This window comes from Heteronotia binoei, chromosome 6, assembly GCF_032191835.1.
Source record: "Heteronotia binoei isolate CCM8104 ecotype False Entrance Well chromosome 6, APGP_CSIRO_Hbin_v1, whole genome shotgun sequence".
Taxonomy (NCBI): Eukaryota; Metazoa; Chordata; class Lepidosauria; order Squamata; family Gekkonidae; genus Heteronotia; species Heteronotia binoei.
Window position 1 is genome coordinate 21,784,692 of NC_083228.1, and position 24,050 is coordinate 21,808,741.

Consider the following 24,050-nt stretch of genomic DNA (forward strand, 5'->3'; position numbering starts at 1 on the left):
CAAAATCTGGGAGCGGTCATCCACAAAGTATGGACTTTGGTCTCCCTGTGGTGTATTCCCCCAAGAGCTCATCCAGCAGTACTAGGTGCCTGTCTGTATTATGCCTGCCACCAGGGTACAGGTACACTTACTCTAAGTCTGTAAGGCAGAGAGCAGTCAGACAGCATTCTGTGCTGCACATTCTACCTCTGGAATTCTGGGGCAACCTCCTGGAACTATTTATAAAGCAGAGGGGAGTTTGTGATTGGGTCCTGAGGAGGGGCACAGCCTAAGCAGGGGAGTGTGTGGATTGTGCACTTAATTGGTATTCTGAGCTGATTGGGGTTCCCGGGGCGGGATTGCAGCAGGGAGGGGGAGTGAATTTGAGGTTACCATGGCTGTCAATGAGCTACAGCACCATTTTTGCCAGAGCAACTTCGCACCTGCTTGGGGGGCTTTCCCATGCTGAAAACACTTTGGAACCTGCCTAAATGCTGCCACATCCCCTGGAACGCTCACATCTATGCCACCAATGGGTTCATGCTATTGCTCTGCTGGTGTGCAGCTGTGGTGCTCCTGTGGTTGCTGGGACTTACCTTATACCAGCGTAACTCTGAGTCAGTCAGGTCCTTATTCCAATTCTCTCTCCCCCCCGCCCCTTTTAGGATGGCTCTGCTAATGAGGAAATGTGCAACAAAATTGTCTGCTCACAGATTAATCACAAGAGTTACTGTTTGGGGACGATCTAAAGATCATGGCAAGCTGAGACTTGTGTGATGAAATCACAAGACTCAGAGCTTGCATTGTTAAAATATTATTTTGGGGCTGATAAGCCTTGGGAATAAATATACCAAGTGGTGTAGGGAATTGTCGCTTTTTTAAAAAAGAAAGAAGTAATTCACTTATTGATCTTAGTTATTTACCATTCACTGCCCTGCAGTTGCAACAAAAGCATCTTTTGTACCTTAAAGACTAGTAAAACATTAAGTGCAATCCTAAACAGAGATATACCCTTCTAAACCATTGGCTTTGGAGGGCTTAGAAGGCTGTAACTTCATTTTGGAGTGCATTGATATTGTTGCATAACCTTTCATGGGATCCAGAGGCCACTTTGTCAATTGTTTTCAGAGAGATTTACCTCCAAGCAGGGCTTCCCCCTCCCCCCATTTTCAAAAAACTTTATTGATTGACTCAAATGCATACAAAATTATAAAAGAAAAAGCATCTAAATGCAAATCATACTCATTCACAAAATACACATTTCAACTAATAGGCAAATCACTATATAATAACAACAAAACTATATTGCAGTTAGTTCAGTCTGTTATTAAAATTTATAGGTTAACATAAGGCTTCAAACCAGCCTAATAACTAAAAATACAGCATTTTTTCATTTTTTCTTAGGAATAACCTCTTCCATATTAAGATAATTTACAACAGGAAACTAGGTGGCCATAAATCTACCTTCTTGATTTTCTGATATACAATTCGAAACATTAACCAATTTTTTTTGTAACACAAAATATTCCAGTTTATTCTGCCAGTCCGGTATTTTCGGTATTGATTTATTTTTCCAGTGAAAAGCTATAACATTTCGTGCTGCTGACAAAAGAATGTGTACTGTCTCCGTTTTTTGCTTATTGTGCATTGGATCAGAGCAGTTCCCTAATAAAAATATCTCTGGATATAATGGAATGACCATTTGTGTGATTTTTTTTGATTTCTTGAGCAATTTGTAACCAAAACTGCCTAATAAACCAGCAAGACCACCAACTATATTCATAGCTTCCTTATACTCCACATTGCTTTACACATAATGCTGTAATTTCTGGTCTCATATGATGTCAAATTGTCGGTGGTATGTACCATCTCGTCATTATTTTTATTGTCTGGTATTTTATACTATATATTTGTGAGGCATAACTTGGGAATGCCCAAATTTTATCCCAGTCTTGGTCCAAAAGTCTATTTTGTCACTCCGAGTTCCATTTTGTTTGGTATGTTAGAGGTTTGCTACTATCCAAAGCTTTGAGAATCTTATATATTTTCAAGCGTGTTCCAGTTAATTTGTCCTTCATTTTGATTAACAAAATCTCAAAATCAGTTTGGGGTCTTTGTAAAGCCTCTTTAAGTAAATTAGATTTTAAAAGATGCTTAATCTGTAAATAGGAGTACCATCTTATGTTTATACCATATTTGTTTTCTAAATGATTTTTGTCAGCAAATTTTCCTTTATGTAAAAAGTCTGCCAAATTACATATTCCTGCCTGTGGCCATGATCTAAAAATTGAGTTTTGGTCCTTGTATGGGAGGAACCATGTTTGGTCAATATAAGAGGATGCTAGAGAAACCTTCGAAATCAATTTCTTTTTGTATTTTAACCAGCTACTAAATAATACAGAAAAATGTCTGTTTTGTTGCCACTGCTGCTTTTTAAGTAAATATATATTCCAAAGTAAGTTATTAATTGCATATGGGATCAGGTTTGAATGCATAATTTGAACGCATTGTAGTTGTGGGAATATTGTAGCTTGAATGAGTGATGTTATATTAGCAGCATCAAAGTATTTTTGTAATTCTGGTATATCTAAGCCACCTCGTTTTGTAGGTCTGTATAAGGTTCTGTTGATTCTTTGCTTCTTATATGCCCATAGAAAGGCGTTTAACTCTTGCTGCCATTTCCTGATATCTGAGCTAGGGATTTTAATCGGTATTGTACGAAATAAGTATAAAAATTTAGGTAGAATAAAGTTTTTAATTATGGCTATACAATCAGGCCAGGTTAGTGGAAGGTGGTTCCATTTTTTCAATAATTGTTTTATTTCAAAGAAAAGTTTGTGGAAATTAGTAGCATATAAATTTGCCTAAATATCTCCAATTTCTTTTAGTCCAATTAAAGGGGGAGGATAATTTGATTTGTTCTTTTTGTTGCTCTGAAATATTAACAGGATAGATCTCTGATTTGTTTGGATTGAAATATAGTCCTGATACTGAACTGAACTGAAATGAAATAACTTGCACTTCTTGGAGGGCTTGTTGAGGGTTAGTCAAGAATAAGACAATATCGTCTGCATATAAGCCAATTTTGTGAGTTTGCCCATTTATGTTAATACCTGTAATTTTGCTATTTATTCTGATTAATTCCACTAAAGGTTCAATTGCGTGAAAACAATAGTGGGGAAAGGGGGCATCCTTGACTGGTTCCTCTTCGAAGAGTAATTTACTCTAAGTCCATTTACACACAATTTGTAAATTGCTTGTATAGCATTGCAAAATTTCTCACCAAAGCCCATGTGTGACATAATACTAGCAAGGTATTTAAATTCAACGCTATCAAAAGCTTTGTGAGAGTCTAGGGATAAAAAATAGTGTCCTGCTTCTCCCTCTTAGCCTGACTAATTAAATTCAATATCCAATATGTGTTATCTGCTATGTTTCGATTTAAAATGAAACCAGTTTGGTCAATATTGATATAGTCCGTAAGCATTAGTTTCAGTCTATTTGCTAATACTTTCGTGAACAGCTTTGCGTCCACGTTCAGCAATGAAATGGGTCTATGAGGCCAGCTCATTTGGATCTTTGTTTGGTTTTAACAAAAGGATTATATCAGCTTCTGACCAGGTTGCAGGCATGTGACCGGTTTCTAAGACAGTATTGAACAGATTCCGTAAGGGATTTATTAACTCTTTTAAAAATATTTTGTAGTATTCCAATGGAAATCCATCGGTGCCTGTAGTTTTATTTGTTTTAAGTTGTTTGATGGCTTCTGTAATTTCTTCAATGGAGATTTCTTTATCTAAATATGATTTATGGTCTTTCAATAATGGGGTCAATAATTTATGCTCTGACAGAATGCCTCTATATCAGAAGTTTTAGGGTTCGTTGATTTGTATAAATTCGAAAAAAAACCTGTTAAAATTTGGGGGGTTAGTTTGGAGCTACTATGTTTTTTGCCTAATTGGTCTTTTAGAGAATAAATATGATTTACTGATTTTTTTAAAATTTACTTTCCATGTCAGTAATTTCAATGACCAGGGCGTTTTCTGGCAAAAATTTTTGGTATATAAATTTTTTTTGATCAAATCATTTTCTGTCAGTTCAAATATACAACATTCTGCCATTAATTTTTTGTAAATTTTCTTGCTACCTTTCCGTTTATGCAGGTTCTCTAGATGTCGTATATTTTGTTGTAAAATATTAATTGATTGTTTTTTCTCTTTATTTAGGTAATTAGCTATTGACATAGCCAATCCCCATATGACTGCCTTACTTGCATCCCATATTGTTTGTTGCAAGACTTCTGGTGTAACATTTTCTTCAAAATAATGTTTAATACCTTCTTCTAGTTGTTCTTTATGTACTGAATTAGTTAAGGGTGCTTTGTTCAAAGACCATTTTTTATTATTCCAAATTGTTCTAAGCCTTTTAAGCAACAAGCGACTGGTGAGTGATCTGACCAAATCCTAAAACCAATCTGTGATTGCAATAAACTATTTAATAAATTTTGAGATAATAAAATAAAGTCAATCCTCGAGTATGAGTTAAACCTTGGTGAATAAAATGTATAGTCCTTAGTAGTTGGGTGAATACGTCTCCAAGCATCATGTAGTCCATGATGCTGTATAATTTGTTCCAAACCTGTGTTCAAGGTTTTTTGGGGATTGAATTTTTTGGTCAAATACAATCTGTCCAAATATTTATTTAAAACATAATTAAAGTCCCCTCCTAGAATTATCTCTCCTTCCTTGAAAGAGTCCAATTTCTCTAGCATCTCAGAAATAAACAAAAGCTGATTGTCATTTGGGGCATATATCGACCCAATTGTGATGCTTTGCCCTTCCAATTTACCTTTAACAAAAATATAACGGCTAGCCTCATCATGCAGGCTATTGATGAATTCAAATCTAATGTGTTTTGCGAGTAATATGGCAACACCATGAGATTTAGAGATTCCTGGTGTCTGATATTGTACAGGGTACCAATAGGTTTTCAACACAGAGGTATCAGATGAACGCTGATGTTTCTTGTAACAATACTATATCAGCTTTAGTTTTAAGTATTTGGGATAATATGCATTTTCTCTTAATGACATTATTTAAGTCCCGTACATTGAGTGATAAAATTTCAAATTTTTGAACCATTTCAACAATTAACTTATTAATCTTATATGCGATTATGGGTTATTCCACTTATAAACCAATGAACTATATAGCTTTAATATAACTACCAATAATAACTCCATCAGTTACAATTCAAACAATCATCTCTATCTTTAAGTTATCAATTCCAATACTAATTTTAATATATACGGTACCTTATAATATTAAGCCTAACAACTTTTGACAATGAACTATATTTAATAATTATTTCCTAACTTTAACCTATCTATTTATTCTAAATTTCCTAATCTATAAACTAACTACTATTATTACTATCACTACTATATTCTTATTATCTTTTATCCTATTATTCCTATACTATTAACTATATTATCTAGTCTAATATTATCTACAATAAACTTTGCCCTTATCTAACTACTAAATTTATTAAATACCTATTCTAAACTTTGCTTCCTGATATTAAATCAAAATTCCTAAATATTCTGTTACCAGTCTAATGGAGAGCTTAGACCCTCAGGTTTCCTCCCCCCTCTTTCTCTCCCTCCAGCACATTGTAAAAATTTTATATATAGAGAGGGGGGAAAGGCTATTTTATTACAACTAAAACCACTATTCAGATTTGAAGTAAGATCCTTTCCCCTTCCCTCCAAGCAGGGCTTTTTTTTATGATGATGACGACGATATTGGATTTATATCCCACCCTCCACTCCAACTCACAGAGTGGCTTACAATCTCCTTTATCTTCCTCCCCCACAACAGACACCCTGTGAGGTGAGTGGGGCTGAGAGGGCTCTCACAGCAGCTGCCCTTTCAAGGACAACCTCTGCCAGAGCTATGCCTGACCCAAGGCCATTCCAGCAGCTGCAGATGGAGGAGTGGGGAATCAAACCCGGTTCTCCCATATAAGAGTCTGCACACTTCACCACTACAGCCAAACTGGCTCTCATAGAGAAAAAGCCCAGCAGGAACTCGTTTGCATATTAGACCACACCCACTGACATCACCATTGTTTCACAAGGGGCTTTTTGGTAGAAAAAGCCCAGCAGGAACTTATTTGCATATCAGGACACACCCCCTGACGCCAAGCCAGTCAGAACTGCATTCCTAATAAGAAAACAAGGATATCATATCAGGTCCTGTCTAAACCTACTGCTAAGGGTGGTTTGGCTGCACCAATCTTAAACAGCTATTACGTGGCAGCCCAGCTTCGTAATGTTTTACTTTATGCCAGAAAAGAATACCAGTTGCCATGGATTCAAATCGAATCTGCAAGTGTGCACCCTGTACGTCTTAATGAATTCCTTTGGAATACTAGAGCTGAACGAAGTAAAATAGTGTTAAACAACCCTTTTTTGAGATGCACCTTGGAGATTTGGGATAAATTTAGAAATCTTATAGTCCAGCCCTCCACTCCAGTAATGGCCTTTTTGGGTCAGCCTTGGTTTCCTCCAGGAATGTCTAAGGGGGGATTTGAAATTTGGCAACAACACAACATCCTTAGAATTTCAGATGTCAGCTCCAAAGGCCATCTGCTTACACATGAACAATTGGAATCCAAATATAGGCTCAAAATTCCCTGGTATGAGTATCATCAACTTTATGACGTGCTAAATAAAGTTGTTCCTGTTATGATACCCGAAAGCCAGTTAAATGTTTTTGAAAAACTAATTATTAAAGAAAATACAACAATGAGAGGGGCGATTTCAAAACTATACCATTTATTGAACCAAAAAAATTGGGCGTCGGCTTCAGCACAACAAAACGCTTGGAGCAAAGACTGCTCTATTAATCTATCAGAAGACCAATGGTCCACGATCTGGACGTCTTCAATCTGCAAATCCCGTTGCACAAATTTTAAACTGCAACAATTCAAATTAACTTCAAGGTGGTATTGGACTCCTCTTTCCCTCAGCCACGCAAGTAAAAGCTATAATCCTCTTTGTTGGAAAGGTTGTGGGGAAATTGGATCATTTCTCCACTGCTGGTGGTCCTGCCAGAAAATTCAAGATTTTTGGAATACCTTGATTAGCAAAATTGAGATCATTGTTAATGAAACCATTCCTCGGACTCCAGAATCCATTTTGCTTAACTACTGGCCATCTAATAAATACTCCAAGCAAAAAAAGGAACTTATTTCCCTTCTAATATTGGCAGGCAAAATCTTGCTCGCAAAGTCTTGGAAAGAGGCAAAGGTCCCCTCTATTACTCAGTGGTTCCAAAAGGTATGGGAAATGATTATACAGGACAAAATAGCCTCTCAACTTACACTTAGTGATAACCCTAAGGCTGGAGTTTTTTTTGTTGAAAAGTGGTTTAAATTTTTTGAACACGTGAATGCTAATCCGTCAAAAAAGAACAAAATGCCAGTGAAATACCTAAATTTTGTTTTGTATTGAGCACATTTGCCATCACTAATGACCATCCTAAGAATCTAGGCTGTGGTGCTTGGGGTAGCTGAGGATAATACAATTAACCTTCCCCCCCCTTTTTTTTCCCTCTTTGTCCCCTCGTGGCTTGTGTGTGTGTGGATGGATGAATGTGTTCTGGATTATTGTTTGTTCTATGTTCAAAATATTGTAATATTGTATTTTTTATATGGAAACCTTTTCTTGTTAATAAAAATAAAAAACTTTGAGTTTAAAAAAAAAAGAAGAACTGCATTCCTGTTCAAAAAAGCCCTGCCTCCAAGTAATTATATTCTAGAGTGCAGCCTCATCCTATGCAAGCCATGCACTGTACGTGTGCATAGTTGTAGTTTCAAGGACGTTAGCGCAAGTTTCATGATGTGTGGGTTACACAGATGTCTGTTCACTCCAGTTCCAAGCACGCTCACTTAGCAGATTGAAGTGCCAGGTCCTCACCAATTATCTCAGGGCAACTGTCCAGTTCTGTCTTCTGGAAGATGGCTGCCTTCACCTCCATTTACTAAGTGTAGTTCTGTGTTGGTTGTCAAATGCTGAACACCATCACAAATCAGTAAGCAGCCAGTGCTGAATTCTGTACACCAGTGTGCACAAATTATGAAATAATGGATTCAGCCGTAAGGCAGCTCTTGAACAATTGACATTGTTGCAGGGTAAATGCTGATTATTATATTCTGCTGCAGGTCAGCTGTCAAATATTTCCAAAAGTTAAATAACATGGCAAGATCGCAGGCTGTGGTTGTCACACCCAAGGGTTTGGTTTGGCTGAAGCACCTTCCCTTGGCCTCAAAATGAAAGAGACAGGGGCTGCGCTGTGTTTTTGTGTATGCGTGTGTGTGCTTGTGTGTGAGAGAGCCCACTGTCTTCTGATCTGGAAACCAGAGCTGGTCCGTCCCACACCAACTTTCTTGCTGGGCTGGGCTGCCAACCTCCAGGTGGGGCCTGGAAGTCTCACACTTTTACAGCTGATCTCCAGCTGGCAGAGATCAGCTCCCCTGGAGAAAATAGCTGCTATGAAGGGTGGACTCTATGGCATTGTACCATGCTGATTTTCCATGGTAATTTTGTTAAAAAAAATAATCAGAGACTGAATAGTATTATATGATATCAGTAAAAAGGTAAAGGTAGTCCCCTGTGCAAGCACCAGTCATTTCCAGCTCTGGGGTGACGTTGCATCACAGCATTTTCACGGCAGACTTTTTACGGGGTGGTTTGCCATTGCCTTCCCCAGTCATCTATACTTTCCCCTCAGCAAGTTGGGTACTCATTTTACTGACCTCAGCTGGCTACCTGAACCAGGTAGTTTAATCCCGGCTACCGATTCTGCTGGGATTGAACTGGGGTTCTGAACAGAGAGTTCAAACTGCAGTACTGCAGCTTTAACACTCTGCACCACGGGGCTCTTGTTATGATATCAGTACATCATACCAATATGTGTATCTAGCTCTGTGAATTCTCAGTTTTTATTTTTTAAACCAAGTAAGTCTGTAGTACCTTTCCTTTCAGAGAGATGGCTTTTTCCTTGTATCTCCTCAACAAAAGGGGCTAGAATTTGTTTGTTTGTTTAATGAAAGCTTAGAATTCACAGAACTTGATATGCATATTGTTACAATGGTATGATGTGACTCTATTCAATTGGTGCTTTTAAAAGAAAACAAAAAAAGGCTCTGGTGACAAGAGAAATTATTGTTGCAGGGGAAATCATTGCTGAGTAGAGGGAACCAGAAAACTCTACCTGCGCAGCATCCATACAGACTTTGCAGAGATCTTTCCCAGAACTTCAGAAGCAAAGCAGGTTTGGGAAAGATCGGAGAAAAGTTAGGAAACCCCTGGAGGTGCACAAATGCATCATGATGCTGTATAGAAGCAGAAGGGAAACCCTTATCAACAGCACTGAACATGGGGAAAATAACACATTGGGAAACATCCATTAAGGAATTTAAGATAGTGTTATTTTCATTATAACAGCCAAATGAGATAAGATATGTTTGGCTGACTAGCTCAAGGCCACCTGTCAGCCTTCAGCAGTAATCTAAAGGACTGTAGCTGTTGCCCAGGGCTACCGCGTGGCTGGTCCTAATAAAAGGTATTGCACAATGTTTGGAATTAGGGTGGACCAGCATGGCCAGGTGCAGCCTTCATCTCTCGCTATACATGGTCCTTTTTTCCTTTCCTTGTTTTTACAATGGGTTGTTTAGTATGAAGGGATCTGAATGGTTTGCAGAATCCCAACACTGAACAGTTTCAGCGAATTTTCCAAATAGCGCATTTTCCACATAGGAAGTCCATAGACATTTTCCTAAGGGATCCTATGGAGACCTCAGGGATCTGTTTGCTAGACTGACTGCACCGTTAGGAGAGCCGAAACCCTCCTATCTGGGCTATAAACACATCCCTATTCATCATTATCTATTTGGCAACTCCAGGCAAACAACCATCAACCGAGGGGTTATCTTTGGGTCTACTTAGATGGTAATAGTGAGGCCTTGGGTTGGTCTGATGGTTTTTTAGGTTTGCTTGAAAAGTAAACAGGAAGAGATAACAACCAGTTAATTCAGTTGCCCTCTGTACTTTTAATTACTGGCTTGTATTAATGTTTGATTATTCCGCCCCTCCAATCCATTATTTTAGAAAGAATGAAGTAAGACTGAGAAAGGATTGCCACCTTGAAAAGCTTCAAGATAAGGAATGCTTTGTAAGACAGTAAGAAAACAGTGTATTATGTGTATCTGAACATTTATATAGTACTTTATTAGCATATAATATCCTAGTAATGTATTGTTTCAAACAATTTTATTAGTAACATGGTAATATATTCAATTTCTTACATCATTAATAACTACTTTTTTTCTCTATCCCATATATTACTTTCTACCTACCCCTCCCCCCGTTACTTGACCCCCGCCGGTGTACTATACTTAAAACATTATTATTAAAGGTACCCTTAATTAATAAGAACCAAAATTCATATCCTCCTCCCTCTTATAGTTAGTCATTATCAAAAATTGCCCAATGTCTTTTTATTTTCCACTCTTTTTCTACGTATCTTCTGAACTTCTTCCACTCCATCTTAAATACTTCTAAATCATAGTCTCTTAAGGTTCTTGTCAACTTGTCCATTTCATTCCATGTCATAATATCCTAGTAATGTATTAAATTAATGTTCCTTTTATTTTTGTACCTGCAAAGGACCATCAAATTTTAATTCTAAAAAAGGAATACTTCCTTGAAATAAAGAACAAGTGGCAACCCCGACTAGGTAATCCTGGGCCAGTCTCTCTCTTTCAGTCGCATCCAGAGCTATTTTTGTAGAAAAAGCCCAGCAGAAACTCATTTGCAAATTAGGCCATGCCCCCTGACAGCACCATTGTTTCCCACAGGAACTCATTTGTATTTTAGGCCACACCCCCTGACATCAAGCCAGCTGGAACTGCGTCCCTGCTCAAAAAAAGTTCTGGTCTCATCTACCCTGCAGGGTGGTTGTTTGGATAAAATGGAAGCTCCTTGGGAGGAAGTACCAAAGGAAAACATAATAAATAGTTGAAAACTGTTCTTCATGTATACAGCCTGCATTTCCTCTCTGTAACAGAGGGCAATATACATGGAGGCAGCATCCCAGTTTATTCTTAACAACAACCTTGTGAGGGAACCTCGACTGAGAGCTAGTGACTTATCTCTCAGTTTGTACCATGGGATTCCAACCCATTAATTGCTCGTTCAGCTGCATCTTTTATTACAACTACTCCAAGAACACATGCAGTGTGAGCCACACCAGGGTAAGTGTCTCTTCTTAGTCCCATCAAGATATGTCAGTTTTGGAAGATGTAGTTAAAAGAGTGTATCCCAGTATTCCTTCGTTCCTCTCTGTCAGTGTTAAAATGATCATGTTTTGTTTTTTGTTTTTGTTTTTGTTTTTGTTTTTGTTTCTTCTTCTTCTTCTTCTTCTTCTTCTTCTTCTTCTTCTTCTTCTTCTTCTTCTTCTTCTTCTTCTTCTTCTTCTTCTTCCTCCTCCTCCTCTTCCTCCTCCTCCTCCTCCTCCTTTCAAATGTTCAAAGCACCACATATAACCTTTACAATGACCCTGAAATACAAGTCAATATATTTTATAGAGACAGAGGGTGACAATTCCTTGCCTAAGACCTTTTATGGAACTTGAGCTACAGGCAAAATGTAACCCTCCCCCTCTCTCTCTGAGCTAGGGTCGCTAGCCCCCAGGACCCAGCAAGGGATCCCCCAGTTTTGGGGGCTCCTCTCCATTGCAGATCAGCTGGCCAGCAGGGGAAACTCCTCCCCTAAACAGGGACACTGCTGTGCAACATTCTCGACATGGTGACATCACTTCCGGATGATATCATCATATTGGGAACATTGTGTGACATCCCTGCCCACCCCTGGAATACCTCTCAAATCCCCCTACCAGATGAGCAAAGGGACCTGGCAACTCTACTCTGAGCCACTGCACTATTTCAGCCCTCTTCATAGAAATATGAGAACATATATCTAATCCCCACCCCTAGAATGCTCCCCAAATCCCGCTGCCAGACAGGCAAGGGGACCTGGCGACCCTACTCTGAGCCACTGCACTATATCATCTCTCTTCATAGAAATATGAAAACATATTATGGTGATTTAAAAGGAATTTCTGCTCAGGCCAGCAAGAGAGCAGTGCAGCAATTGATTTTCCAAGAAAGGTGAAGTCACTGTTAGAATCAACGCTGACCTTACTAGTGCTGTTGTAAGTCTGAGCGCCGCTAGCTTACAGCGCTGGAAGTTGAAGTGGTGGATTTTTAACCATTTCTTCTGGTATGCTGAAGTCAGCAATCCTTTGCAAACTGACTTGGGCCACTGGGTGAATTCTCTTCCTCCAAGTTGGACTGTCTCCCAAGGCTCACTAAGGGACACATACTGATTAAATGGTCCTACTAAACTTGTGAGCCGCCGAGCCAAATGCAGTTATCATGGCAGTCCACCAGTGGCTTGAAAAATCCCCTGTTTTTGTTTCCTACCTGAGTAACCAGAAAATGTGGTGTGTGAGGAGGGAGAGGTCACAAAATATAGTTATAAGATAAGCAGGGCTGTTCTGAACTGTGTTGTCTGATGCAGAATTATATTTAAACCTTTATTTAACTTATATCCTGCCCTACCCCACAAGTGAATAGGGAAACAAAATGTATTGCTCTCCAGAGCCATTACATAGCAGCCGGCTTAAGCTGTCAGTTGTGGAGGGACGGGGTACCATTAAAAGTAGGTTTCCCGATTGCTTGGATCCAGCAGGAAATATTCACTTCCCAGACCCAATCTCCTGCCCTTTAGAAATTGAGGAGCGGAGTGGGGATGGCTTCCATAATGATGCTCTAGGAATTTCTCCTAGTCTCTAGGGTCTTTACAATAGAGATTCCTAGAGAGTCACCCAGAAGTGACACCACATTTATTTCAAACTCGTTCTCCAGGAACCTCCTGCACAGTCTCCCAACAGTTTCTTATTAATGTTAATTACACAGGGGCATATTGTGACTAGTCAATTTGGTGGTGTCCCAGAAAGCTTTCTGCTGTACTGTGGCTCAGAAGCAAAAATGGAAAGAGGAACATGCAGTTCCTTAGAGAGCCAGTTTGGTGTAGCGGTTAAGTGTGCGGACTGGTGTGTGGTGTGTGAGGAGGGAGAGGTCACAAAATATAGTGACCTGGGAGAACCTGGCTTGATTCCCCACTCCTCCACTTGCAGCTGCTGCAGTCAGCTATAGCACTCGCAAGAGTTGTCCTTGAAAGGGCAGCTTCTGTGAGAGCCCTCTCAGCTCCACCTACCTCACAGGGTATCTGTTGTGGGGAAAGAAGATAAAGGAGATTGTGAGCTGCTCTGAGATTCTGATTCAGAGAGAAGGGTAGGGTATAAATCTATGGTCTTCTTAGCAAGGTGAGCTGGTGTCTGTGTCTTTTAGACTCTTATCTTTACCACAGAGAATGAGGCATGCTATGGCTCATGTTTATCAAAGGATAAGAGAGAGGCAGGGAGAGCCTGTGTAGCTGGTAATATTTCTAATGAGTGAGATTTCCCCTTCCTTCCTTGTGACTGAACACAATGAGAGGATTTGAATCTGACTAGAGGGTCTGTGTACCAAGTATCAGAAGTCAGGCAAGGCAGGGTCATTCAGGTCAGGGGCCAAAAGTCAGGAAAGGCAGAGTTAGTGGCTTAGTACAATTTTTCTTGGGTCTGTGCTGCATGCTAGATGGCACACCGGCATGGGACAAGAGAGTCACAGGAACATCCTGTATGAACTGGTGACCCTAATGTGTTCTGCAGAGCAAAACCACTGACAGGAAAACCACAGAGATTGCTCCATACCTTAACTTATGGTACCTAAGGGAGATGATCCAAATGTCACCCGCACTGTGCATTGGCACAGCATTAGCAGTGTACAGCAGAACCCTTGTGATACCAAGTGGCTTATTGTTCTTATTGCATACATGCCCGACAGCCTCTCTTGGCTGGGTTTTATAGCTCTATGCCTAAGGGTCATGCTTGCAGCCAACTGCTCAAATGCAATCCTGCAACTTCTCATCTTTGTTATCAGCAAACAGCTGGTATTAGGCCAGGAGGTGTGCACTTTGCCATCTTGTCTGTAGCTCTATTCCCAGCCTCCATCTGTGTTTCTCTAAGGATGTGGGTGATGCTGGTCAGTTGGGAATAGCTAACTGAGATTCACCTGTTGAATCAGGGGTGGGGTTTTCTGTAGGCGGATTCAATGCTCATAAAATCAGAATCAACCCTGAATGTAGAAACAGCCAATAAGGTGAATGGAGGAGCTGGCTATAACTGGTAGTGCACACTGTCAACTTTGTAGCAGTACGAGTACCGGCCCGTGGCCTGTTAGCAACCAGGCCATGAGTTGTATAATCATTTCATTATATATCACAATGTAATAATAGAAATAAAGTGTACAATTGTATTATCCTGAAACCAGTGTTCCCTAAGCTGAGTTTGCGTGAGCTACCTCACAGTTTTTTTAGCTTCCGGCTCACACATTTTTGTCTTAGCTTAGGAAAAATGGCCCCAGAGCAAACTTGTTTATGCAGCAGCTCACAACTTTAATGCCAGCAGCTCACAAAGTAGAATTTTTGCTCATAAGACTCCACACGGAGGAAGCATTGCCCAAAACCATCCCCCCTCCCTGTTCCGTGGAAAAATTGTTGTCCACAAAACTGGTCCCTGGTGTCAAAAAGGTTGGGAACTGCTGCTGTAGAGGTTGCAGCCTCCTCTTGCCCAAGCGAGTCCTGACCTTTCCCCAAAGATTGTGGCCAGGCCCCCAGCTGGCCTGAAGGGGGCGGCTCACTGCCCTGGTGGCCTGTTGTCCTGTCTTCTTCAATGCAGTTTGCATCTTGCTTCCAGTCACCAGAATTGGCTCCTAAGGGTGGGCATTTGTCCATAAAATAGTCCGTGGTTTCTGGACCACCCTGCCTTACAGGTGTCATTGGTCTCCAGGGATTTGGCACAGCTTTATTGACTGTAAACTGAAGCTCCTCCCCTTAATTTGATTCCTGGTGCTATATCAGTTCTTTTATATACAAACACACACATATATATACACACACACACTTTTTTGTAGAAAAAGCCCAGCAGGGACTCATTTGCATATTAGGCCACACACCCCTGACACTAAGCCAGCTGGAACTGTGTTCCTGCGCATTCCTGCTCAAGAAAAGCCCTACATACATAAATATATATATATTTGCCCCCAAGGTTGGATCCATATGATTATGTTATTATCTTTGAAGAAATGGCAACTGAGTGGGTGCTTCAGAATAATGGGGGTTGGTCCTAGGTGGTGCCCAGGTGAAATTTACTCTCTGGAATGATGTATTTCAACTCTTCTACCTTCTGGGAACACTTTCCATGTGAGTTTGTTTTCTAAAGAACCCCTGCACATCTGCTGGTGACCCTTGCATATTTCAGGGCATTCTGGGGGACTTTTTAGATCACACACACTCATTTCTCATGTTGCTGGCCAGGCCTATTGCACCTCATCATTGCTGAATGTGAACTGATGCATGGTATGTGCTCCAGAGGGCCCCTTGCATTCTAGGAGATTGGTTGTGGTCAGCAAGCTGTCTTTCAGGAAAGCATATCTGCCATTTCTGCACACGTCACTGAGAAATCCCTCATACGCTTCCAAGAAGCTTTAGGAATCCCCAAAGCACAGTTTGAAAGCCACTGCTCTAGAATAGCAGTCTTCAATCAATGGGTCAGGAGTCTCAGGTGTGTCACCTGCTGAGTCCCACCCGCTGGGTCACAAGTGACATTTAGAGCCTTTTTGCTGCCTTTTGAAAAGATTTGCTTTTAGTGCACCTGCATAAAGAGCAAGAATCTTACACCCCTCTTCACGTTAAGGTTGGCGCATGCATGCATGGAATCCTGGGAGACTCTGGATGATAGAGTTTGGGGGAAAGGATTTCATTGATATATCAGTATCATTCCTGGCTAAAACCTAGAAGTGATGTCACTGATGCTCTAGAATTTTACTCAGGGATGGAATTCTAGCAGGAGCTCCTTTGCATATTAGGCCACACACCCCTGATGTAGCCAATCCTCCAAGAGCTTACAAGGCTCTTTTTTGTAAGCTCTTGGAGGATTGGCTACATCAGGGAGGTCTAATATGCAAAGGAGCTCCTGCTAGAATTCCACCCCTGATTTTACTGATCTTTATGGTAAAAACCACAGAGATTGGCAAAATCCTAGAACATCACTATGGGGTTTAAGCTGGTAGTGGTCTTGATGACAACCTTCCCCGCGCTTTCTTACATTGTGCATTTGACCCCCACTGGGGAATGGGGGTAGTTCAAATCAAATCAAATCAAATTTTATTCTTATATCCCGCCCTCCCCCACCAGAAGGCGGGCTCAGGGAGGCTCACAGACATGACACGTCATGATTCAATTAAAACAAATAAGCAACATTTTAAATATAATACAGTTACATAAATAGATTAAAATAGATAAAAATAGGTGCTATAAATTCTGTCGTCCCAATTACATACTATCAAACATCAGTTACAATTGCACATAAGATGGCTAAAGTTACGATGATTTAATCAGTTTAGTCTGGTCCTAATTCAAATGCGAGCTGGAAAAGAGAGGTTTTGCAAGCCCTGCGGAACTGGTTCAGGTCCCGCAGGGCTCGCACCCCCTCTGGGAGTTGGTTCCACCAGCGAGGGGCCATTAATGAAAAGGCTTGCTCCCGAGTTATCTTCATTCTGGCCTCTCTTGGCCCAGGGATTTGTAGGAGGTTTTGGGAGCTAGATCTTAACGTTCTCCTGGGGATATATGGGGAGAGGCGGTCCCTAAGGTAGGCAGGTCCTCGGCCATATAGGGCTTTAAAGGTAATAGCCAGCACCTTATAACGAACGCGGTAGACGACCGGTAGCCAATGCAGATCCCGCAGCACAGGCCGCACATGTTCCCACCTAGGTAGTCCCATCAACAGCCTGGCCGCTGCATTCTGCACTACCTGAAGTCTCCGCGTTCGACACAAGGGCAGCCCCATGTAGAGGGCATTGCAGTAGTCTAATCTTGAGGTGACCGTTGTGTGGATCACAGTTGCTAGGTCGTCGCGTTCTAAGAAGGGAGCCAACTGCCTCGCCCTCTTGAGGTGGAAGAAGGCGGATCTTGCGGTGGTGGCTATCTGGGCCTCCATTGATAGCGAGGATTCCAGTAGCACCCCCAGGCTCTTGACCCTGCGCACTGGTATCAGTGGCGCACCGTCAAAAGCCGGCAGAATAATCTCCCCTCCTGGTCCGTCCCGACCCACGCAAAGGACCTCAGTCTTCGTTGGGTTCAACTTCAATAAGAGTTTACCTGCCAAAAATGGACAAATGGCATCCCTACTTCTCATGCGAGCTGAGAGAAGTGACAGGATTGCAAGTGACAGAGAGAATTCCTTTTAAAACAAAGACTGGGCTCTTCTTTCTCCTGTCACATGACTCTGGTGTCATACGACAGTGACATCCTGCTCATTCCTGTCACATGCAGCCACCTGGGTGGGGTTGAAGGTGGATCCAAATCCCTGAAACGTTGACGACCCCTGCTCTAGAAGACTAATCCTGGCAACCTTAAGGATTTGTGTCAAGAGTAATAAATCCTTATTGCATTCATTTTTACAGCTGTCTACAGCATGTGCCACTGTGTGTGCTGCTTTCCTTCGTTGTTACCAATGTGACTTTTAATTAGAGATGCCAGGAATGGAAACTAGGATTATATCCAATACAAACCATATCATGCTATTGCTTGCTGTTTGCAATGTGTTGCATAACGTACCTGTCTCACATGGATGCTAGATATTTAGAAGTGATCGCAGATGGATGTGAAAGGAAGTCATGGGGGAAAGACTCCCATGGCACTGTGATAATGTATTACAATGAAGGTGCTACAGTGTGGTGTCCCATTAAGAAATGACCTATTAGTGATCCTTTGTTTAGCTAATAAGTAGAAGCTGGTTCTACGGCTCATGCCAAATGAGACATTAGCAGAACTGATCATGGCTCATCCCAATATTTTTTAAAAGTAGAAATAGCAGCTGCACAACTGTGAATTCAGATGAGGGCTGTGGTTTGGAGGAAGAGGGTCTTTTGTTATTCCCATCTCATGTGGCTTTTCCAGTCCAAGCTAGCCCCCCTGCATTGTTATTAGCCCTGGAAGGGTGCTTCTACATTATTACAATGTGTAAGACAAGCAAAGGACTCTTCCACATTCTCATGTTCATTGCTTGTATGCAGGGGTGGAATTCTAGCAGGAGCTCCTTTGCATATTAGGCCTCACACCCATGATGCATCCAATCCTCTAAGAGCTTGCAAAAAAGAACCTTGTAATATGCAAAGGGCTCCTGCTAGAATTCCACCCCTGCTTGTATGCCCTTATTGCTTAAGAGTGGGGTCTTTTCAACACATATTTGCTCCCTCTAGTGGTTGATTCAATATTATATCACTTTATGTCTAGCACAAAAACTTGCAGTTTAAATCTGCAGGCAGAAATGCCAGACGTACAGCAATGTAATATCAAATTGACCACTAGAGGGAGAAAAATGCATGCAGGGGAAAAAAATGCTCGGAAGCAATAGGGATACACGAGAGGGGAAACATGAGAATGCAGAAGAGTCCAAAGAGAAGGTGACTGTCTTTTCTTTTTCCAGAGCTTGTGGTAAGGGAAATCACTTTAAACAGGGCTTGTTTTGTAGCAGAAACTTCTTTGCATATTAGGGCACACACCCCTGATGTAGCCAATCCTCCAAGAGCTTACAGGGCTCTTAGTACAGGGCCTACTTCCGGTCTATGGCGGGCTGAGAAGGACGCGTCTACTCCCTGCTCCGGTAAAGTTTAAAGCTTTCTCCAGCTGTACTGCCCGAAAAGAAAACATTGAACTTTTTTGCTCACAGTTTACAAGTGATGAATTGCTTAAGTGCCTAGTTGCGCTTATCTGGTGATTTATAGCCGCCTGGCAACCTGTTTAAGTTGCGAGCTGTTAAATTTCCTCTGGTGCTTCTGTGCTCCTGTGTTCTGAGCTGGCCGTTTGTGCTGTTTGACTCGTCCTTGTTGGAGTTAAGACCCAGTGAGGTGGCTGTTTCTGTTTCTGTTCTTGGTTTTGAGAAGAACTTGGAAAGAACTTGGAAAGGTGGCGTCTGGAACTAGGAGCGCAGCCAGAATGGGGAAAAACAACAAAGATAAGCCTGGGGAGGCGGCTGAAGCTCCTTCTGCTACACTTGACTCATTAGCGGCCATGTTAGAAACTATGCGGCAAGAACTCAAGCCTTTGAAAGATATACCAGTCTATATTACACAGCTTCGAGCTGATATCAGAGAGCTAAAAATTGAACTTTCTGCTATGCAAGAAAAATTCCAGTCAGTGAGTGCCAAATGCATTGAAGTGGAGGAAAGACTTGCCACCCACGAGACATCATGCAATGAAAAAATTGCCTTATTAACTAGTCGGGTGGATCAATTTGACTCTGCACTGAGGCGCCGTTCTCTCAAGGTACTCGGGTTGATTGGTGTGGAGGCAAGAACCAACGCCGAGTGGGTAGACTTCATGGACCTTTTTTTCAGGCAAGTCTTCAAGTTGGACCAAGCATACCCCTTGGACATTGAAAAAGTAAATAGATTCTTCTCCCCCCATCGTGAGGGGGAGGGAATACAAGTTATTTCAGTCCAATTTCTCAAAATTGCAACCCGAGACGATATTTTGGCTAAGTTTCGACAGTATACTGCTAAGGAGCCTCTGTGCTGGGGGGCAAATGAACGGAAAATTATGATCTTTCCTGATTATGCAAAACATATTGTGGAGGCCAGGAAAAGATTCAAACTAGCGAAGGACATGGCCCGTCAGTTGCGACTGGAATACTATCTGGGCTTCCCAGCAGTCCTATCAATCACACATGCAGAAGAGACTAGGCGCTTCTCCAGTCCTAAAAAAGCAGAAAAGTACCTGCAACAGATTAAGGACCAGTCTTAACATGTCCTTAGTCTAACTAATGAGAGTATTAATTCATTTATTAATCTATTAATTATTTGAGTTTCTGAGTCTCTAGGGATTTGTTATTAAGTGTAAAAACTGTTATATGTATATATATGTGGAGGGCAAATGAATTAAATTAATTAAGCATTTAAGTTGCCGGTTGGGTAAAAGAAAATGGGTATTTATGAAAGCAGATTTCTAATTTAAAATGGAGTGTGGCAGAGCTAGTAGCGGGGAAATATATATATATATGGTGTGAACTGTTTTTCTGTGTATGAGTTGGGCAGCAAAAACAGCTAAACAGCTGGAGGTTTTATAGATACCTCTCTAAGGGGGTAGGGAGTGGCAGAGATCCCGGAAGCACCCCATATAATCGGAAGTCCTTGGGAGTATCACAGGGGTGGGTCAGGGGTGGGGGGGAAAAACACACATGTATTAAACAAAATGAAATTGATAGGCTTAAACACTATATGGTTAGCTTTAAGTTCTAGAAATGGACAGAAACAAGAAAGAAGGCACTCATCTAATATTATAATCTATGGTATATACAAGATTAAGTTGAAAGTATTGTTTCTTTGTTTACATGTTTCATAATTAAGAATAAGGGTGATTTAAGATGGTAAAGATTCTAACGGTTAATATACATGGCGCTAGGACTACAAAAAAGAGAATGTTGCTCTGGCAAACGTGTAAGTCCATGGGTGTAGGGATAATATTTATTCAAGAAACCCATACCTTAAGTTCGGAATGTAGTTGGTTCTGTCAGGAGAAGGGAACTCAGGTTTTTTCCACCGATTATAATATTAATTCACGTGGCGTGGCAATTTTAATACGCAAGATTGCTAATGTGTCAGTTCAACAAGTCATCTCAGATCCAGAAGGAAGATATATTGTGTTGCATACTCATATGTATGGAAAAAAGGTTTTATTGATTTCAATATATGGTTCAAACCGTGATCAACCTGCTGTTCTTCATAAAATAGGAGAAAGTATCCAGAATATGGAGTGGGATGACATTGTTTTTGGTGGTGACTTCAACGTAACTATGGACCCGCTTCTGGATAGGAGCGACGCTAATATAAATAGACTCCCACAAGTTAGAGCAGTGTTGAGTGGCTATATGAAGGATTTGAGGTTGACTGATATATGGAGATTGTTACATCCTACACTCAGGGAATACACATTTTATTCAAGGGTTCATAACCTGATGTCTAGACTTGATTTCTTCTTGTTATCTCCCGATTTAATTTCAAAGGTGAATACTTGCGAGATAATCCATTCAACAATCTCTGACCACAATATGGTCCTGTTAGATATTCACTTGGCTCTCCAAGAAAAACCAAAAACAGCCTGGTGCTTTAATGCTACTTTGTTAGTGGATGACACATTTGTATCACAAATGCGAAGAGAAATCAATGAGTTCTTTGAGATAAATGAAGGCTCGTCATCTTCTAGATCTATAGAATGGGAAGCATTTAAAGCAGTGATCCGTGGGAAAGTTATTGCCTATACTGCACATAAAAAAAGAACAAGCGAAGAGCGGCTTGTATCTCTGGAGAACGAGTTAACTCAGGCTTGGACAATAATGTATCAAAGCCCAAATGTGCTATCCTATAAATTGATCCAAAATTTGAATTATCAAATTAATTTATTAAAATATCATACACTTGAGCAAATCATGTACAAATCTCGTCATCAGCACTGGGAGTCAGGTGATAGAATAGGAAGAATATTATCAAATAAATTAAAAAGGGAAAAAGCTGATAAAAAAATCATTGCGATTAAAAATAGACAGAATAAGATCTGCATAGATTCACAGGAGATTGTTAACTCTTTCTTTGAGTTCTATCAACAATTATATAATATCCCACAGATAGCAGAAGAGTCACAGATATCTAGCTTTCTGAAATGGGTAGAACTAAGTAAATTAAATAGTGAACAAAAAGTGGATCTTGCGCAAAAAATAACTAGTCTAGAGATTAAGGTCGCAATTGATTCCTTAAAACGCCGTACAGCCCCTGGCCCAGATGGTTTTATATCTGAATGGTACCTTGAATTTCAGGATGTGCTGATTCCTAAGTTACATCAGTTATATAACTCTTGGTATCAAAATGACTCTATACCAGAAGTAATGAATGAGTCTTTGATAATCGTGATCCCGAAACCCAATAAAGATCGGTTGGAATGTACTAGTTACAGACCAATTTCTCTAATTAATCTTGATATAAAAATCTTAGCAATAATTTTGGCTAATCGGGTTAAGAGAGTAGCGGGGTCTTTGATACACAAAGACCAAACAGGATTTATGTACGGCAGAAATGGGCAGGACAATATCCGGTTGGCATTAGACATAATTGATCTGCAAAGAGATTCTATGGAAAACTCAGCGCTAATCTCTTTGGATGCTGAAAAAGCGTTCGATTCAATCCATAAGAACTTTATTTTTTCGGTTTTATCACATTTGAATTTTCCTCAATCATTGATAAAATGGATTAAATTATTATACCATAATCCATCATCCCGATTAAAAATTAATGATAATTTATCACCTCCTATTCGATTAAATCGCGGTGTGAGACAGGGGTGTCCTCTCTCACCTCTTATTTTCAATTTGTGTATTGAACCTTTAGCGGCAGCCATTAGAAAATCTAAGGACGTCATAGGGATTAAATTTAAGAATTTGGAATATAAACTTGCTTTATATGCAGATGATCTATTGCTGTTTGTGTCGAACCCTGAGCATTCTATCCCAGCTGTAATGACAATAATTGACAATTTCGGCAAGTTAGCTGGGTATAAAATAAACTGGTCTAAATCTGAGCTGATGCCATTAGGGCGTGGAAGTTTAGACTATAGCTCTTTCCAGTTAGCAGTTACAACAGGGCAGGTGAAATATTTAGGCCTTTTTTTGCCCAACGATCTATCGCAGCTAGTTAAGATTAATTTAGATAGGGTATTAACCAATATAACGACAGATCTAGAAAGGTGGAAGGGCTTGACCCTGTCATTATGGGGGAAAATTAATACTTTAAAAATGTGCATATTTCCAAAATTAATTTATATTTTGAGAGGCATTCCTATTCTAATCCCTAAGAAATGGTTCAATAAAATCGATGGGATCCTATCTAAGTTTATTTGGGGCTCCAGTCGACCTAAGATCTCTATGCTTAAGCTTCAGAGAGAGGTGAAGGAAGGTGGTTTTGGGGTTCCGAACCTGTTATTATATCACAGAGCCCTTTTATTAGCTGCAGTTAAATGGTGGAATCTTGTCAGCTTGGATAACGCACCGACCTGGGCATCGCTTGAGGGCGCTATGATATTTCCATTGGAGGGATGCTATGCACTAGGTTCGACGTTCTCTGTGATAAAACATCCACTGAGATCAATTACTTCAGCTAGAAAAGTATGGGAGCTGACACTGAAACTGGTTAACGCTGACCCTTTCTCGCATGAAAAAGCCTCTTTGTGGGGCAATCCTTTAATTAAGATAGGCAATAAGCCGGTTTTTTGGCTTCGGTGGATGCACGCCGGTATTGTTTCTTTGGATCAGTTAAAAAATCAAGAGGATGAGTTTATTGCACACTATGAACTTCCAACTCAAATAACATCTTTACCATTATATCAGTGGAATTTTATGCAAATAAAACAAGCCTTGCGAACTGTGTTCGGGCCTGATGCGTTGGCGGCATCACAGTGCCCGCCATTGTTTGGTCAACTGTCTGAGGCATTTGAGCAGAAGAAATCCAATTTAGTGTTGTATAATATACTGAAGGAGATTACAATACCTGACCTATCTGCACTAAATCAAAAATGGAATCTAGAGGTTCAATGTCACGTGAACTTGGACCAATGGGAAGATTGTTGTAATAAAATTAGGAAGTCCACTCTGGACATCAGGTTGATAACTATACAACAGAAAGTATTGCATAGAGTTTATTGGACCCCACTTCGTATGTTTAAGAGAGCAATGCTATCCTCAGCAGAGTGTTGGAGATGTAAGAGCAGAGAGGCAAATCTCACACATATGCTATTT

General features: G+C 40.5%; 1 protein-coding gene across 1 annotated transcript in view; it reads left to right on the forward strand.

Moving 5' to 3' along the window:
• CDK1 (cyclin dependent kinase 1) overlaps nt 1-24,050 on the forward strand; it is a 286,235-nt gene that overhangs the window by 140,134 nt on the left and 122,051 nt on the right. The window lies entirely within an intron of this gene.